This window comes from Myxine glutinosa, chromosome 6 (genome assembly GCF_964187855.1).
Source record: "Myxine glutinosa chromosome 6, kmMyxGlut1.1, whole genome shotgun sequence".
NCBI classification, from domain to species: domain Eukaryota; kingdom Metazoa; phylum Chordata; class Myxini; order Myxiniformes; family Myxinidae; genus Myxine; species Myxine glutinosa.
In genome coordinates, this window is record NC_136266.1 from 94,585,192 (window position 1) to 94,600,641 (window position 15,450).

Below are 15,450 nucleotides of genomic sequence, written 5' to 3' on the forward strand. Positions count from 1 at the left end.
CCAGCAGCATTGATGAAAGTAATGTGTCTGCCACTCAGACGATCACTGCAACTTCCACTTGAAGCCATCATCGCAGCGAGCACACCGGCATTCGTCCTCCACAATATCATACTCTGTCCGAAGTTGGTTTCCATGGCCACTCAATCTGACACTGACAAAAAGGCCAGCATCACAAAGGCCATAATTGATGAAGCTGGGGGAAATCCCGCTATTGTATCAACTTCGTACGCCACTGCTGACCATTCACGGCATCACGTTGGCAAGACGTCATGCCAAGATGAGTGGGTCATTCCTCCGCTGATTTCTCTGCACTGGGACTCAAAACTGATGTCGTCTCTGTGCAACCAGAATGAGCGTGATGAGCAAGCATGTCACAGTCGTCGTGGGTACAGCGGATGAGCTGAAGCTACTTGGCATGCCGAGCTACCAGCCGGACACAGAGGAGCGCTGTGGCAAGCTGATCTCCGACATGACAATGCAGCTACTCGAGGATTGGCAATGCACAGGCTCTGTCCTCAACTTGATGTTTGACACAATGGCGTCTAACACGGGACACCTCACACCAGTATGTGTGATGATACTGCACCGCCTTGGCAGACCGCTTCTCTGGTCCGGCTGCCATCACCACATTGGGTAAATAATCCTCATGCACGTCTTCGAGGACCTCAAGATCGAGGTATCCAAAGGTCCAGACATGTCCCTGTTCACTCATAACCACATAAAATTAGACCTAGTGCCACACACCAGGGACCAGGCTCTGTCACGGTTCGACAATGACATCGTCTGGACGATAGCAGTTGGCTAGGCCTTTCTCCGGGAGTGCGGAGAGAATGTTCTGCAGCTCGCTTCCGGCTCTGTGAAGTACCAGAGTGACGACTGCCAATAGTTTGTTCAGCTGTGTGTCGTCTTCCTTGGTGCTTATGACATGATCACAGTGCATTTCAAGCAGCCCGGTGCATTGTACAGGGCACGCTGGATGGCGAAGCTGCTGTATGCAATCAAAATCTGCCTGAGCAAGCATCAGGTCCAGCAGCTGCTGGCTGGCACCATCACAACACGCCAACAGTTTGTCAAGATCTGCCTATTTGTCATCTTTGTGATGCACATCTACAGTGGATGGTGGAGGACATGTACATCAGCAGCCGATGCCCCATGGCATGACTTGCATCTGGTGCATCTGCTGCTACGCTACGATGATGTTGATCGACAGATTAGTCCGAGTGCTCGCCACATCTTCCAGCGCCATTTCTGATTCCTCACGGCGGAGCTGGTCCCTCTCGCCCTTTTCAGCGACCTAATTTCGCCACAAGTGCAGAGGGATCTTGCCTTGCACACAAGTGAACTCAGGCTGGACAGCGCTCTCCTGGCTATACAAGCGGTTTGGCACTGGATTTGGCAAGCCAAAGTTCCCAGAATCGGTCACGCTATCGATGACTCTGGCAGACTTGGAGAAACCTGACTCGTGGTTTGTGTTCCAGCTGCCCCAGCTCAACCTGGCATTTCTCCAGCCCAGTGTTGGCGACTGGCCGACCTCCTCCGTGTACCGTGCATCAGCGGCTAAGATTCGGGCAATTAACTTCACAAATGACTGTGCAGAGCGTGGCATCAAGCTTGGCCCCAGACATCCTGTCGGTAGCAGCACTTCCGGAACGTTCTACATACAGGTTGTTGAGCATGACCAGGCTTATGGATCAAACCTGCATTTGAGGAAGCGAGCAGCAGAAGCCACACTGTAACTATTTTGTCACGTTTTAAAGTGAAAATAATGAAAATTTGTCGTTTCGAAGAGAGCATAATAATAATAAATAACAAAACTTATTCTTCTTTTCATTCGTTGATACCCGATTACCCAATTTTCAAAAAAATTGAACTAACTTTTTTCCAATTTTGATCCCACCACCTTGTAGAGGCCATTTTGGCAATTAGTGACCCAGAATTACTACAAGAAAGTATTTTTACTTTTCAAAAAATCGAAAATTTTTACATTTAGCCTAAGCAACCCATGAGCAGGATTACCCGATTTTTACCCGAACCTGGCCGGGGGTATAAAAAAATCGAATATTTTACAGAAATGCTATATAGGGCTAGGGTAACGAATGAAAAGGTATGACTAGATCAATATCAGAATATTTCTCAAAAACAGGCGTGTGATGCACCTTAATATATATATATATATATATATATACCAGCAGGAGTACTCGGCGTTGCCCAGGGGGAGGGGGGGGGGACAGGAGAGGGAGGGGTGAGGAAAGGAGTGGGGGGATTGGAAGGGGGAGGGGAAGTGAGGGGAAAGATATACTACATATACATATTTGGGGGGGGGGGGGTCTTGTAGGGGGGTCTTGGCTTTGACAGGCCCCTCCATTTGGGGGTGGGGGGTGGGAGGGGAAGGGAAGGAGGAAATATTGACCCATGCAAAGAGTGCTTTAACCTCAGTGTTGCCCAGGTAAAAAAGGAAATTGTAATACCCTCTAACCTCAGTGTTGCCCAGGTAAAAAAGGAAATTGTAATACCCTCTGCCACCAACACCAGGTGGCGCTACATGGTACACATTTACATCGATAATTTACACCACTCTCCCGGTCCCCCACATCCCCGAATGAGGCCGCCGCCACATAGCCTATGTTACCTCCCAGGCAAAGTTGTATTTGTATTTGTACCCCGAGTAAAGTATAAAAGCGTTTACTGGCGTTGCTCAAGCGAAAAAGAAACATTAACATATTTGAAATGAGGGCAAATATAATGGAAAAGCAATTACATCCAAATCAGAATCCATCACAAATGTCAAAATCATCATTTTACCTTTTCGTTGAATATAAGCTGGTGAATGTGCCGTTCATCACGTTTCTGAGTTAGGTATGATGACCTTCAGGAATAATAAGAAGCCTGTGTAGCGACCCATGGGTCCCCCAAGCAAGACCGGCATCAGAATCTCCTTGCTCCAGCCGGTGACGTCACCAGCGGGGATCCCCGGCACCAGAGTGGCTGGTCACGTGACCGCCAAAGCGTGCCGCGCGTGCGGGTATAATGAGCTACACCTGTGGATCACGTGACCACCGAAGCACGCCTCGCTTGAGAGGCGTGGCTTTCGGTTTCGGTTTTTCGTTTTGCTTAATAAGGCAGCCCGATAAACGGGCTTTACAGTGTTCCCGAGTTGGTTTTACGAATAAACATCTTCTCGGACGAGTTTGTGCCTTGCCATCCTTTAGTCCGTATCATGCTGGAGCCCGGACTCCTTCACTGGTGACCCCGAATTTGAACACGCAACCCCGACTGCCCCCGCACAGATGCGGGGCTGCGAACGGACACGGCAAGCATGCCCTAGCCAGGGAAGCCACCTAAGCTGGTGACGCCGGCTTCTCCCGCACGGCTTCGGGCGCAGTTTCAAATGCGGTTTCGAAATGCCGGAGTTTCGGAAACAACGACGGCCATGACTATAAGGTTCGCAGACCGCGCTCGGCTCCTCCTCTACGACCGGAGGGGCGAAGCTATTCTAAGACCCTCCGGAGGCACGGCTGCTTCGTCACCTTCGCGCACACTGACGTTGGCAGAACGGCTGCTTCGTCACCTTCGCGCGCACTGATGTTCGCGGCACGGCCGCTTCGTCACCCTCGCGCACCTACAACTACAACCGCAACTACTTCTCTGACCCTGCAACCTCAGGAGGCCCGCGAGGAACCTCGGCAGCCTCCCCCGAGGACTTGCCCGGCCCCTCGGCCGCCCCCCGTCCACTGCATCCCCCGAGGCCTTGACCATCCCCGCATCCTTGGGAGGCCCGCGAGGAACCTCGGCAGCCTCCCCCGAGGCCTGAACCAGCCCCTCGGTTGGCTCACCCGCTTTTCGCGTGCACCGCTCGAGCCTTCTCGGCACTGCCCCCGCGCACTGCAACCTCGGGAGGCCCGCGAGGAACCTCGGCAGCCTCCCCCGAGGACTTTCCCGCCCCCTCGGCCGCCCCCCGTCCACTGCATCCCCCGAGGCCTTGACCAGCCCCGCAGCCTCGGGAGGCCCGTGAGGAACCTCGGCAGCCTCCCCCGAGGCCTGAACCAGCCCCTCGGTTGGCTCATCCGCTTTTCGCGTGCACCGCTCGAGCCTTCTCGGCACTGCCCCCGCGCACTGCAACCTCGGGAGGCCCGCGAGGAACCTCGGCAGCCTCCCCCGAGGACTTGCCCGGCCCCTCGGCCGCCCCCCGTCCACTGCATCCCCCGAGGCCTTGCCCATCCCCGCATCCTTGGGAGGCCCGCGAGGAACCTCGGCAGCCTCCCCCGAGGCCTGAACCAGCCCCTCGGTTGGCTCACCCGCTTTTCGCGTGCACCGCTCGAGCCTTCTCGGCACTGCTCCCGCGCACTGCAACCTCGGGAGGCCCGCGAGGAACCTCGGCAGCCTCCCCCGAGGACTTGCCCGCCCCCTCGACCGCCCCCCGTCCACTGCATCCCCCGAGGCCTTGACCAGCCCCGCAGCCTCGGGAGGCCCGCGAGGAACCTCGGCAGCCTCCCCCGAGGCCTGAACCAGCCCCTCGGTTGGCTCATCCGCTTTTCGCGTGCACCGCTCGAGCCTTCTCGGCACTGCCCCCGCGCACTGCAACCTCGGGAGGCCCGCGAGGAACCTCGGCAGCCTCCCCCGAGGACTTGCCCGGCCCCTCGGCCGCCCCCCGTCCACTGCATCCCCCGAGGCCTTGACCATCCCCGCATCCTTGGGAGGCCCGCGAGGAACCTCGGCAGCCTCCCCCGAGGCCTGAACCAGCCCCTCGGTTGGCTCACCCGCTTTTCGCGTGCACCGCTCGAGCCTTCTCGGCACTGCCCCCGCGCACTGCAACCTCGGGAGGCCCGCGAGGAACCTTGGCAGCCTCCCCCGAGGACTTGCCCGCCCCCTCGGCCGCCCCCCGTCCACTGCATCCCCCGAGGCCTTGACCAGCCCCGCAGCCTCGGGAGGCCCGCGAGGAACCTCGGCAGCCTCCCCCGAGGCCTGGACCAGCCCCTCGGTTGGCTCACCCGCTTTTCACGTGCACCGCTCGAGCCTTCTCGGCACTGCCCCCGCGCACTGCAACCTCGGGAGGCCCGCGAGGAACCTCGGCAGCCTCCCCCGAGGACTTGCCCGGCCCCTCGGCCGCCCCCCGTAGTCTGCATCCCCCGAGGCCTTGACCAGCCCCGCATCCTCGGGAGGCCCGCGAGGAACCTCGGCAGCCTCCCCCGAGGCCTTGACCAGCCCCTCGGTTGGCTCACCCACTTTTCGCATGCACCGCTCGAGCCTTCTCGGCACTGCACTAGCGAACTGCAACCTCGGGAGGCCCGCGAGGAACCTCGGCAGCCTCCCCCGAGCACTTGCCCGGCCCCTCGGCTGCCCCCCCGTCCGACCACCCGCCACCACACCAGACCCCCCCTGCCTGCACCCCCCGTCCGACCACCCGCCACCACACCGGAGCCCCCCCTGCGACTGGCCAGGGGTCGTTTTGGTCGGGTCATCAGGATCCCCCTCAGGTTCACCTCCCTGGACCAAGTCCATTCTGGGGGGGCGTGTGTAGCGACCCATGGGTCCCCCAAGCAAGACCGGCATCAGAATCTCCTTGCTCCAGCAGAGTGGCTGGTCACGTGACCGCCAAAGCGTGCCGCGCGTGCGGGTATAATGAGCTACACCTGTGGATCACGTGACCACCGAAGCACGCCTCGCTTGAGAGGTGTGGCTTTCGGTTTCGGTTTCGGTTTTTACTTTATAAGGCAGCCCGATAAACGGGCTTTACAGTGTTCCCGAGTTGGTTTTACGAATAAACATCTTCCCGGACGAGTTTGTGCCTTGCCATCTTTTTGTCCGTATCATGCTGGAGCCCGGACTCCTTCACCTTACCACCAACTTTGATCACTTCCGGAATTGTTTTATTGTACGTATTCATGTCTGGTGATTGTTTTGTATTTATTTATGCGAATGTGTACTTGTAGATAACTGTCATTAATTTAAAAGGCTTGGGCACTATAGAGCGATTTTTAAAAAATCCAAAAGAAACAAAAAAAAAAAATTAAAAAATGTTTTTTTTCTTCCTTAGAACACTCCCAGGCACTGACGGATGAACCTCTGAAAGGTTGACGCAGACCCATTCAGCCATCTCTGAGAAAAAATGACGACACAGACCAATGGCTCTCTTATATCGTCAATATATATATATATATATATATATATATATATATATATATATATATATATATATATATATATATAGATATATATATAGATATCAATGACATTTTACAGCAATAACAAGAAAAGTAAAAATACTCAAAAGAGTAGACTTATCCGAGCATGTATTCGTATCCAATCTTAACACAGAGAGACAAGGTAGCTTCATTCATTGTGCGAAGAAGAAGATTAAAGAAAGAATAATAGAAAGAGGAAGTATGGAGTTTCGGAATGACAAATGACTCCTCGTTTACCTCACTCCGCCAGTCACGGTGAGGGGTGGGTGGGGGAGGGGTTATGAGGAGGAGCGTGAGGAAGTGTTAATGTGGTGACAGGAATATGTAGTGGGGCCTGTAACGTATTATTCTGACTTGTATTTGCATTGTTGTTGTGGTTTATCGGACGCGCTTATTCGTCAGACACGAGTGAATCATCACCGCGTCAATAAACGCGTTTTCCGCTTCCGGCACGATGGAGTCTGCTTGAGTTCGTTACATGGTGTCAGAAGTTCGTTGATATTCACGCCATAAGCCGCCATTCGTCTCCATAAATATGGCATCTCCGAACTTTGATCATCCCTCGATCGACTGGGAGAGTCTGGATCTCTACCAGGAGTTTTGCCGGTTCAGAAATCACGTCAGTTTTGTCTTGTCAGGGCCGCTCGCAGACATTACGAAGCCTCGTCAAGCAGGATGGCTCGGAACGTGGATCGGCGAACAAGGTCGTCAAATCTACCAAACTCTATCTTGGGAGGAAGGAGAGAAAGACCCGCAGGAAGTGCTGAACAAATTCCAGAACTATGTGCAGCCCAGAAAGAACAAAAGAGTTGCCAGACACCGACTGAAACAAAGGCGCCAGCGGAGTGGTGAGTCTTTTGATCATTTCATAAAAGATCTGAGGATAATTCTCATGGATTGCGATTACCAAGACCCAGACGACATAATCGTCGATTGCATCATTGATGGCAGCCATGATAAGAGGGTCCAAGAGAAATTACTCGATAGGGGTGAGGAGCTCTCACTAGCTAAAGCTATAGAAATTGGCCAACAGCTAGAGCTCTCGCAGAAACATATGAGAATAGTCCGAGATGAAGATGCTCTCATCTCAGCCCTCAGATCTGAAAACGAACGAACTCAGCACCAGACTCAACGTTGTAAGAGCAAGCCTGATAGGCATACACAAGCCACCGAGCTGTTCAAAGCTGAGAATCGGTTTCGGAATGACGGTCCCTGCAGCAAATGTGGCCAGTCAGTGCACAGGCAAGCCAAGTGTCCAGCAATTAATTCTAGCTGCTCCTACTGCAAGAAGCCTGGTCACTGGTTTGCGGCGTGTCGGAAGAAACTGCGCGACCTAAAGTCCCTTGATGAGGAGACCAGTCTAGATCATGTAGATCTTCCTCAAGAACTCGTCAAGGAATCTGAAATTTTAAGGATCTCCGCTCTACAACCAAGCATCAATACGGCTACTCATGACAAGTGGGCACAGACCGTCACGTTGCTGGGTCAGCCGACTCGGTTCCGGATTGACACGGGTGCAAGGTGCAACACACTAACACTCAACGACTACCAGTTAGTCCAGCACCTCGCAGGCGATCTACAATCGTCGCATAAAGTTCTTAAAACATACTCGAACCATACTATCCATCCTGTCGGTACCGTGACACTCCCTCTCTCTCACAAAAACAAGACCGTTAGAGCCAGTTTTGAGGTCATTGACCTCGATCAGGAGAATGTAATGTCAGGCGCTACCTCGGAAGCCCTAGGCCTCATTGTCAAGCTCGATAAGTTGTCTCTTGTTCAGCCTCTAGTCAATGTGTCTCAGGAAGCCTCAAGAAGGAAATGCTCTCAATCGTCCATGCAACAGAAGCATTTCCTTCTCCAGGAAGCAGTAATCTCTGAGTTTCCAGAAGTTGCCAAGACAACTGGAACTCTTCCCGGAACTTATCGGATCAAGCTTGTAGAAGGGTCACAGGGAGTAGTTCACGCTCCTCGCAGACAGCCTGCAGCATTGAGAGAGCAAATAGTTGACAAGCTACAAGAGATGGTCACCGAAGGTCACATCGCGAAGGTAGAACGACCGACTGAGTGGGTGAGTTCCATGGTAGTAGCTCTTCGCAACGGCAAAGTCCGCATCTGTATAGACCCCAAAGACTTAAACAAGTGCACAAAACGTGAGCACTACCCAATGAGAACTGTTCAGGAAGTTTTAGCTCAAATCCCTGGAGCCAAAGTATTTTCTGTGCTTGACGCCCGCAGTGGGTTCATGCAAATTCGCCTTGACGAGCCTTCTTCATTCTTGACCACGTTCAATACACCTGTAGGGAGATACCGCTGGCTGCGTCTCCCTTATGGATTGCGGTGCTCGCCGGAGATATTCCAGCGAATCATGGACCAGATGCTAGAAGGGATAGAATGGGCAACAGCGGTAATGGATGACATTTTAGTTGCTGGTCGTGACATCACCCACCACGACTGTGTACTGAAGCGAGTTATGCAACGAGCTACAAGTTATAACCTGCAACTAAACTTCCGAAAATGCCTCATCCGGCAAACCTCAGTCCCTTATGTAGGCCACCTGCTTACTGCAGAAGGAGTGCTACCAGATCCATTCAAGATGAAGGCAGTTGAGGAAATGCCACGTCCAACAGACAAACAAGGCGTCAAGCGTTTCCTTGGATTCGTTCAGTATTTAGGGAAGTTTATTCCCAACCTAAGTGACACAAGCAAGCCTCTCCGTGATCTCTGCAAGGCGGACGTGGAGTTCTCCTGGCAGTCAGCTCAGGAGCTGTCCTTCAAGAAGCTGAAGCAAGCATGTATTTCGGCCCCGGTCCTTCAGTACTACGATGTAAGTCAGCCAGTTGAAATACAAGCCGATGCCAGCCAAAACGCTGTAGGAGCCTGTTTGCTCCAGAATGGCAACCCTATAGCGTTCACATCACGCAGTATGACCGATACTGAGTGTCGCTACGCTATGATTGAGAAGGAAATGCTCTCAATCGTCCATGCAACAGAAGCATTTCACTACTATATCTTTGGAAAATCAGTAGTGGTATATAATGACCATAAACCCCTTGAGGAAATCTTCAAGAAGCCTCTCCTATCTTCTCCCATGCGTTTACAGCGTATGTTGCTCAAGCTTCAACGGTATGACTTGGAGGTTAACTACTGCCGTGGTTCTGAGATGGTGCTCCCCGACACATTGTCCCGTGCACCTCTACCGGACACCGACTCAGAAGCTGGGAAAGACCTTGAGCCTGTGAACATGTTCCAGTTCCTTGCGATCACGAGTGGGAAATACCTCGAAATCCAGGAAGCTACTCTGAGTCAAATGAGCCTTCTCTGCGGTGTCATTGCAAGTGGATGGCCTGACTCCCGAAAGGAAGTCCCAGCACAGGTCCGTCCGTACTTTGACTCCAGAACGCAATTGGCAGTCTCAGACAGTGTTGTCTACAAAGGCATGCGCCTTGTCATCCCGCCAAGCCTCAGACCCAGAATGCTGAGCTTGATTCATGAATCGCACCTCGGAGTGAACAAGTGTAAGCAGCGTGCTCGCGAGGTCATGTATTGGCCCTCAATGAACTCTGACATCGAAGAAACTGTACGGAATTGTTGCAAGTGTGCAGAGTATCAAAGCGCTCAGCAACGGGAGCCTCTCTTGCCGACTTACACGCCTGATCTTCCATTCATCGAAGTTGGAAGCGACGTTTTTGACTTCGAATCAAAGCAGTATTTGCTCACGGTCGATTATTACTCCAAGTTTGTGGAGGTGGATTGCCTCAAGGACATTACAGCTCGCTCTGTAATCGAAGCTCTCAAACAGCAGTTTTGTCGACATGGTATTCCAGAGAAGCTGCGAAGCGATTCCGGAAGTCAGTACACGTCAGAGGAATTTTCTCAGTTTTGCAAAGAATATGGCATAACTCACGACATTGTGTCCCCCAAGCACCAACGTGCCAATGGAGAGGCAGAAAGAGCGATCCAGACAGTGAAAAGGCTCTGGAAGAAGTCAGCAGATAAGTACTTAGCCCTGCTAGACTACCGCACCACTCCACTTGAAGGAATAAACTTGTCCCCGGCTCAGCTCCTAATGGGAAGACGCCCCAGAAACACACTGCCTTGCAACCGCACTCTTCTCATGCCTGCGCGGTATGACCATCACCTTGTGAGATCACGCCTTGACACACAGAAGGAGAAACAAAAATACAATCATGACAAGCCATCTATGTCAGATTTGCCACCGCTCCAGCCGGGTGACAGTGTTAGGATGTTGCCAAACCCGGAGGCCAGGCATTGGATTCCGGCTGTAGTTGAGGCGCGCCACAACAGCCCCCGGTCATATTTGCTGAGGACCCCAAACAATGTGTACCGGCGTAACAGGCTCCATCTCCGCAGAGTGCCTCATTCAGCCAATGTTGGCCCGGTGGGAAGTCAGCCACTCTCTCGCTTTTACTCTTCCCAGGACATGAGGGACTTCCCTGATCCCACCACTCAACAGGACACCCCAGTGGGGAACTGCTGCAAGTCCCCAAGTCCAAGTGAGCAAGCATCTGAATCCCAAAGTCTCCCATCAGTGTCATCGCCTCGAGCCACTGCATCTCCCAGAAATACCAAGTTCATCACAAGGAGCGGCAGAGCGGTTAACCCTCCCAGACGTCTGGATCTTTAAATTTGAATCAATTGATTCACGTGATCTGAATGTGATGCTGTTTGTTAATTAATTCATTGTAAGTTTTACTTTATAGAGTTATTTGCTTTGCTGGTTTCCTTTAAAGTGGCTTCCTTGAAAGAAAGGAGGATGTAACGTATTATTCTGACTTGTATTTGCATTGTTGTTGTGGTTTATCGGACGCGCTTATTCGTCAGACACGAGTGAATCATCACCGCGTCAATAAACGCGTTTTCCGCTTCCGGCACGATGGAGTCTGCTTGAGTTCGTTACAGGGCCTAACCGGCCTTGTGGCACACCATGGTTTCCGGGTCGTCACTGCGCCCTCATCTTGTGCTCCCCTCGCCTCACTCCGGACCTAGTGTAGCTTGACCTGGACCCAACACGACCCAGGGTAGCTCGTTCCGACAAGCGAACCTTCGAGCAGGCAGCACTCGTAATGAGGCATCCCTGACATACACACAATGGCCGCTCGCAGGTAGACATCCCTGATGCACACACAATGGCCGCTCGCAGGTAGACATCCCTGATGCACACACAATGGCCGCTCGCAGGTAGACATCCCTGATGCACACACAATGGCTACAAGCCAAGCCATGCCCTGGGCTTTATGCTGGCCATGCATGGCGTGGCTTTTAAGCGAGTACAATCCACACAAGCATCTTCCAAATGCGTGCAGCCTTTTCCCATTGGTGGGTGCTCCATCTTTTCCCATTGGTGCACAGATGAAAGAAAGTACCAGCGTCACTGAAGAAGCTTTCATCTTAGCCCCCTGCCCCTCCCCTCACATCCTAATGTTCCTCTGTACAGTACGTATTTGAAAAGCAATCAGGTTCCAGATACAGTACATGGCGCATGCCGAATGATCCGATCTTCATGCACCATGGATTTGGCGTGTTGGAAAAAGTGTTGTCCCAAGTGATGAATGTAAAGTTGCAAGAAGGTAAGACGGACAAACCGGAGGATTATTGCAAATAAGATTTATTGTTACTAATACGGGACTTGGATGCCGATACGAGATTGGATGGAGGTTAATTGTTGAAAGAGTGAAGAGTCAAAACAAACCGAGGGTGGATTGACGGTGAGAACGAACCGACTGCGGGGTTGAACGGAGGGATTGAAAGTGAACGAGTAAATTGATTGGGTGTTGAAGGAATGGATTGGAAGTGAAGGAGGTGTTGATGAATTGAGGTTGTGTGAATTGAAGGTTGGTGAAGCAGACCGAGGGTGGATTGAGGGAAAGATTGCTGGAATCGACCAATGGGAGAATGAAAGAACAAACTGTGGATTGAAAGAATGAACCGAGAGTGGATTGAGAGAATGAACAGTTTGCGGATTGCAAGAACGAGCAGAGTGTGGATTTAAAGAAGGAACCGATTGTGGATTGAGAGAACAAACTGTGGATGGATTGAAAGAATGAACAGATTGTGGATTAAGAGAACAAACACATTGTGGATTAAGAGAACGAACACATTGTGGATTGAGAGAATGAATCGTGGGTGGATTGAGAGAATGACCCAGGGTGGATTGAGAGAACAAAACCAAAGATGGATTGTGAGAACGGACTAAGAGTCGATAGTGAGAACAAACCAAGGGTGGATCGAGCGAACGAATCGAGGGAACGAACCACTGGTGGATTGAAAGAAAGACAGTTGGAAATGGGGAGACATCACAACAACAATACATAGACTATTCTAACAACAACGCATGTCCCCATTCACAAATCCTTAGACAAGGGGCTAAGGTCTACCGAACACAGACAAAAGAAATAACTATCCCAAGATTTCAAAGGTGTACATAAATGTATGTATTATGATTCATATTCATTCGTATTCATTCATTCCTCGGGGGGGGGGGGGGGACATTTCCCAAAACCACAACAATATATATATATATATTGTTACGGATACCGGCCCTAATTATGGTGGTTCTTGTTATCATGGGTGATTCTAGATGATGCTTATTGTGGTTAAAAGGGTTAAAAGTGCTCCTGGCAAAATGTGGCCGGAAATCGGATTGTGACCGGAAGAGATAAGGAGGGGAGGAAGAAGAAGCGGCGGAGGATCGTAAGGAGACGTTTCTGATTGCAGCTCCGTACCGAGCAGTCAAATGTACAGTACAAGGGAACTTTGCCTCCTTGAAAAGAAGTCCGCGCGATAGGAGATCGCCGGATTTCTGCGGGCGTAGTCAGGTATCCTCATGGAGGTTGCCGAGGATCCTTACCTCCAAATCTGGGGGCGAGAGAAAGCCGTCCGCCATCTTCGCCACGCGCACAACCGGCAGTGACCAGGTTTTTGTGTCGCGTCGGCCGGGCGTTATTCTCCGGTGGCTTGCCGGGGACGGCGGTACAAGACCGTGGCTTTTGGAGGGTTATTGAGGAGACTCGCGGATTGAACCGCAACCGTGTACATACCAGACATCGGCTTTGGGAGGTTTCCCATTCTACCGCTATCGTGTGGGGGATTGGACCACGTGACCTGTGGGTTGGTTCGATCGGCTACGCCTCCCCTGATTGGAATCGGAAATTGATTCCACGAACGCTGGAGCGAATCGACGTCGCCTGGGAGGAGTACAGAGACATTGGGGAAAGGGCCGTGAGTTTGGGGGTTAAGGGACTCGATAAGGTGGTGCCACCTGTAGATATGAATTATATGGTGAAGTGCTGTACTAATTGGGGTCATGATTCCTGTGTGGGATTTATAATATATTGTGGTTTGTTCGTAACCCTTGGTGTGGACTCGTTATTGATTGGCTTGTTTTCAACTAAGGACACCACATCTTTCTGCCGGGGACTTCCTCGGGGTTCGGAGGTTTACCAAGACCAGAGGATGGGGGAGGACCCCGTAACAATATTTATATATATATATATTGTAACGAATTTGGAAAGTGTAAAGAATGTGAGAACTGGTTTGCTGTGTTTTAACTGACCCTCGTAGAGTAAATAAGGTCGAAGGACGTCCCCCTAGTTAATTCCATGAAACTTACACACAGGCCACGATATATCTTTTTAAATAGTTTATTTCCTTATTCTATGTAGGCTAAATATGTGTTTCCCACTAGATTGACTCTGCATTGTATCAAACAAAATAAGCGTAGGCCCCTTTCAATTTCCCCAATCATCTCCGCTCTCCAAAGTTCCTTTCAAAAGCGGTGCGAGTGGTGTTCAATCCCGCAAGCCGCCATTGCCCATGTGCTAATCTCGGAGAAGAGGGGGGTAGGAGCCGCCAACTCACGGGCGTGGCACGTCGTCATGATGAAAGGGGGAATCGGACAGCCCTAACAGCCAACCAGCACCGCGGTGAGCGACCCGGTAGGCGTGCCCTCGCAGCCGGCGGCTTGATTCCGACCCGAGTAATAAAAGCGACTGGAAGGGACTGCTTCGGCAGATGAGATGAGAGATGAGCTGTGAGATGAGAGATGAGAGACGCTCCAAAAAGGAGAGGTACTTGGAGATGAAACAAGCTTTGGAGAGACGCGCTGAGAGGAGAGAGACGGCTCCACCAGAAGGAGAGGAGTAGGTGTGACCGAGCCAGCGCGTGACGTCCACAGCATCAGCAGCGTCGACGCGACCGAGGGTTTTCCCGCCAAAAACGCAAAGAGTGGGAGCTGCTACCTCCAGCCCTGCCGGTTGCAGGGACCTGACCCTGCCTCCCTCTCCAGCAACCCACCTCCGCCATTCCTGCCTGCAATTTCCCCCGTGTAAGTGTGAACGTCGTCTGTCTTGAATGTTGTCCTGGGGTTTATAAGTAAACTGCATAGATAAGCTAACGATTCACTGTGTGACTGCTCCTTCCATCCATTGCTTGTAAATAACTTGATCGCTCCTTCTTTTTGCTTGTGTGTATAATAAATCCTGTTATTCCTCCGTACTCTGTCTTCTTCTCTCTTCCTTCTCTTTCGGTCGCTTTAGAGGTTTCCAAATTGAATACCTGTGGCACGATTTGGTCAACGTTTGGGGGAGTCGGGCCAATCGGGGATCCTGTAACGGTCACGGTTGACCATCCGCTCGGCCCAAAGTAACATCTTGTCCGCGACCCGTAACAATTGGTGTCTAGGAGTGGGATACGAGGCCCGAACCAAATTTTTAAAACGTGTAAAAAAAAAAAAATTGGTCAAAATTACGAGCTGCCGAAATTTTGTTCTTTTATAAAACCCGAATTTTGAGATCGCGCCATGGACAATCAAGGCGATCGGATGTCGGTGGGGGAGATAGACGGGTTAGGGGTAACCCAGGACCTCGGGGAAATGTATGTGGAGGAAAGGGAGGAGGAGAGCAATGGCAATGTGGTTGAGGGAGTATCAGGCGCACAAAATGGCGGCCTCGCGCACGAGGTTACGGGCGCGCAAAATGGCGCCTCGCACATGGCCACGGCGCCCGCAACCGTAGCAGCGCCGCTGGTGGATTTGAACCTTTTTCTTATACAAATGAAGGCCCTTATGGCCCAGAATAGCGAACAATTGGAACAAAGAATGGGCAAGCAATTAAGGGAGGACATGGGGGCCAATAGCCAACGGTTAGAACAAAGGATGGGGTCCAATAGCGAGAAATTGAGGGAGGACATGGGGTCCAATAGCGAGAAATTGAGGGAGGACATGGGGGCCCAGATCGGAGGGTTAGGG

General features: G+C 51.8%; 1 long non-coding RNA gene across 1 annotated transcript; it reads left to right on the top strand.

Moving 5' to 3' along the window:
- The first annotated feature begins 6,951 nt into the window (after positions 1-6,951).
- LOC137429229 (uncharacterized) lies at positions 6,952-11,077 on the top strand. The gene is made up of 2 exons (XR_010984845.2): positions 6,952-7,030; positions 10,624-11,077. It is a non-coding gene; the product is annotated as an uncharacterized LOC137429229 (long non-coding RNA).
- Positions 11,078-15,450: the final 4,373 nt, after the last annotated feature.